The 4,021-nt window shown below is 47.0% G+C and overlaps 1 protein-coding gene across 1 annotated transcript in view; it reads left to right on the top strand.

Moving 5' to 3' along the window:
* Positions 1–1,141: 1,141 nt before the first annotated feature.
* The window catches only part of LOC138982512 (Kv channel-interacting protein 4-like), a gene marked incomplete in the record, with an annotated part of 302,169 nt that continues 299,289 nt past the window's right edge, over positions 1,142–4,021 (top strand). The window contains 1 exon segment of the mRNA XM_070355815.1: positions 1,142–1,999.

Genomic DNA, 4,021 nt, shown 5'->3' with positions numbered 1-4,021 from the left:
TTCACACACACACTCCCCTCCACCTCCTCAAGTCTTCTCTCCCCCTCCCCCCCTGCCGTCTCGTTTGCCCCTCCTGCCCCTCCCTCCTACATCGCTTCAAATGCCGATGGTGCGGTAGTGTTAGCAGTCGTAGCGGTGCTGGTGGTAGTACGATCCGTCTCTGCCTTCGCCGGTCACTCTAGAACGGGACTTGAAGTCTTTGCCTGAGACACTACGACTGGACAGCGGAAGAGTTTAGCCTGACAACGATATCAACACTCGTTCCAAGGACGTGTTTCCCACTCCCCCACCGGCTCTACACCGGAGTAATCATAACGACACAACAATTAGTGTTCGCTTCTTCAGTGGCTGCGGCGACGCTAAAATGATGAAGTGATCTTTTGTTAACACTCTCTGTTCGTTGCCCGTGTTGTGTGTGTGTGTGTGTGCATCATCGAGGAATCATCTTCTGTGTGCAAGCTGTGCAGTGTATAGTTTGTCAGCGCAGTGCAGTGTTGTGTGGTGTGCACGAGTGCAAGCATCTAGTGTGTACGCTAGTCAGGCCGCACGTGCTCCTTTGTTGACGCGGGGGCCGGAGTACCTGGGAGTACAGTACACTGGAGAGAGGAGAGTGGAAGGGGTGCAAGAACAAAAAGAAAGAAGGAGGCTGAAACAATGAGTGTGGTAATAAGAAGGGGAAGGAAAGAGGTTAAACAGAGAAGATGAACGAGTGAGGTGAAGGAGAAAGTAGCAGGTTAAAACAGAGAGTGTGAACGAATAAGAAAAAGGAGAAGGCAGGAGGTTGAAACAGGGTGGAAGAGTAGAAACAAAAGTGAAAGAAGACAGAAGGCAGGAGGTTGGAACAGAGTGGAAGAGTAGAAACAAAAGTGAAAGAAGACAGGAGGCAGGAGGAAAAGTAGAAGAGTTTTAGAGGAAGACAGACGACAACAGCAACAACGCGGCGAGAGAAAAAAAAAGGAGGTGTCTGGAGAAAAAAAAAATGCCCTTGCTCCTGTTGTGAACTTTCACCCCTTTGTTTTTGTTTCTCTTCAGTCTGTCGTCGTCGTTATGTCGAAGCACGCCAAGTGAAGGAGTTACCTGGAGAGAGAACTGGCAGAAAAACATGTAGGAATTTCGACTGCTAGAAAGTGAGTGTGCCAACATTTTCCCCAACGTCTCTCAGTCAGTTATTCTACTGTTACTACTTTTTTGTACTTTTATTTGTTGGCCTTGTCACGTTTTGTTTTTCTCTGGTAGTCGCTCGGAACTTAGTTATGTCAGTCAGTGCTCTTTTGTTTTTGTGTTGTGGTCGCGTCAGAGTCAGTGCTTAGACTTAGCTTGTTGTGAGAATTGTTGGTAGTTAGGCAAGTGGGAGTTGGTGCCACTGACACAGCAGGCAGTACCGGGGACATTCTGCGATTCCAACGGGACTCTGGTCCCGCACAAGTTCTTCATCTAGTGAATGTAGTGGAGTTAATTTCTCCGTGTGCTTCTTTCGATTTATCTTTGTGTTTTAGTGTTTCTTGGGATAATGTTGTGTTTTCGGTCGTCGACTCGTTCAGTTCTGTAATTCTGCGGTAATTGTGTGTGTGTTCTTCAGTCGAGTAATTTGTGTGCTCCTCGGTAGAGTAAACCGTGTGTTCTTCAGTCGAGCAATTGGTGTGATCTGAGTAATTTTGGTGCTGTTCAGTCGAGTAGATTGTGTCTTCTTCAATCGAGTAAGTTGTGTGCTCAATCCGCTTCAGTCGAGTAATGTTGGTGCTCTTCGTGGATAATGTTGTGATTTACGTCAGTGGAGGTTTGATTACCCTGGAGTAAAAAGACAACAACAAAATATCCACCACTTACTTCAGCGAGAGGGGGTGCCAGTATATTACCAGCAAGGTGTTCATCAGTTTTGTTTGGTTTCCAGTGGGCCAAGCATTGAGACGACTTCAGCAGAAGAGGAGCTTTCACTTTCGCCGCTCTCTCTCTCGACGGCCTCTCCAATCCTCCACGTCTTATTCATACGCCTCAGGGGGTAAGTCATTAGTAAGAAACTATCCTCATTTGTCAGATTGATTTTGTTCTATCTATGCTATAATACGATACCCTCCTTTGATTTTTGTCTCTCTGCTGATGATCCCTCCCTCCTCCCTCCCGCCGCCTCCCCCTCCTCCTTTAGCTTCCTCCGTCAGCCCGCCGCAAATCCCTGATGTAATCTCCCTTTTTGCTCTGAACCGATTGTGACCCTGCAAGTTAATTGCTGAAGCTAATCCACTCCGCCGCGGGACCGGTGGGGAAATTAGAAAAGCGTGCACGCTTTCCGCACCACTCATTTTCTCAGATTGGTTAGCGGATTGGGCTCGTTCAGTTCTAATCAGCGGTCGCCATTCGCCCCCCATACAATGCTGTTTTCCTCAATTTGTATTTTTGTTCTGCCCGTCCTCTTGCCCAGACACTGAACTGTGTGAGGCCTCTGAAGTCCGAGAATACTGTTATCCCAATGTTACTGTATTCCTTGCGTCTTATTGTTACGCACTAAGTTGTGGGAATGAGTCTGTTGGCACAAGCTCTTCTAAAACTGCCTTCAAAATATGTACAGAACTGTATAGAACAGAGCAACGGTAATCCCTTTCCGTTTTCCGATTCTGCATCTTAAAACATCGAAACAACTGACCGTTTTCTTTCATCGATAAAAGCCTGAAAAGGCTCGTCTGGAATGTTGCCACATTCACTGTAGAACTGAACGAAGGGATAGACAGTTACGCAACGTGTTAGGGCATGACGTGAGTTGCTTATACAAAATGTGACGGTCTCAGTGGTAGCAGGTGCCACTTAAGGACATGTTTTTGTTTTGACATTACAGCAACCGCCTTATTTTTGTTTGGGAGGATACTTGTCACTGCATGCACCCTTCATCTGTAATCAATGGTTCCTCGGCTTTTAGGCAACATTGTGGGTGTTGGAGTGCGTTTTCTCACCGACATTGATTGGTTTTAACACCAGGGGGATAGTTGATTATAATAACATAGTTGATTCACCAAAAGGGGAACACTGTGGATTGTCATTTAGAAACGTAATCGCAGAATTGTTTGTTTGTTTGTTTGTTTGCTTAACGCCCAGTCCACCACGAAGGGTGATATCAGGGCGGTGCTGCTTTGACATTTAACGTGCGCCACACACAAGACAGAAGTCGCAGCACAGGCTTCATGTCTCACCCAGTCACATTATTCTGACACCGGACCAACCAGTCCTAGCACTAACCCCATAATCCCGTCACGATATAACCTTCGTGGTTGAAAACGACGTTAAACACCAAATAAAGAAAGAAAGAACCCCATAATGCCAGACGCCAGGCGGAGCAGCCACTAGATTGCCAATTTTAAAGTCTTCGGTATGACCCGGCCGGGGTTCGAACCCACGACCTCCCGCTCACTGGGCGGACGCCTTACCACTAGGCCACCGTGTTGCGGTAATCGCAGAATAGTCAAAGCACATCGTAAACATCGCCGAGAACCTCGTCCCTTTCTTTTCCTTGGACCGTAACCAACGGAAGTTCCGCCATGTTACGACGGACTGCATGTGTAGTCGTTCTTGCCGCTGTTCCGAGAGAGCAGCGTGAAACAAGACTGTCAGAAATGTGTAACGTATCACTGCAGACAAGGACGCGAGTCGAAGAAGAAATGAAAGAAGAACAAGAACAAGAACAAGAACGAGAAGGAAAGGAAACAACATCAAATTCTCCAAAGAAATGGCGTCCAGTAGATGAACTGAAAGAGCAGCTTTGAGGTGGATCTGAAAAAAGCTTGAAGACTTTGAGCGAGAATTAGAAGAAGAACAACCAGGAAATTACAAGATGACGTTTACAAGAATAGGAAGAAGAAAAGGAGGAGAAGAAGGAGGAGAAGGAGGAGGAGGAGGAGGAGGAGGAGAAGGAAAAGAGACATGTGCGTGAAGACATCACTCGTGAACAGCAGGGTGTCGGTATCAACGGCAACATCGCACAGGCGGGAACTCGTTGGAAAAGATTCTGCCGTTGCTAATCCAAGCTTTTCCCACA

Source organism: Littorina saxatilis, linkage group LG12 (genome assembly GCF_037325665.1).
Source record: "Littorina saxatilis isolate snail1 linkage group LG12, US_GU_Lsax_2.0, whole genome shotgun sequence".
In the NCBI taxonomy this organism is placed as follows: domain Eukaryota; kingdom Metazoa; phylum Mollusca; class Gastropoda; order Littorinimorpha; family Littorinidae; genus Littorina; species Littorina saxatilis.
The sequence above is the reverse complement of the archived record's forward strand: the minus strand, read 5'-3'. Positions and strand labels throughout refer to the sequence as shown.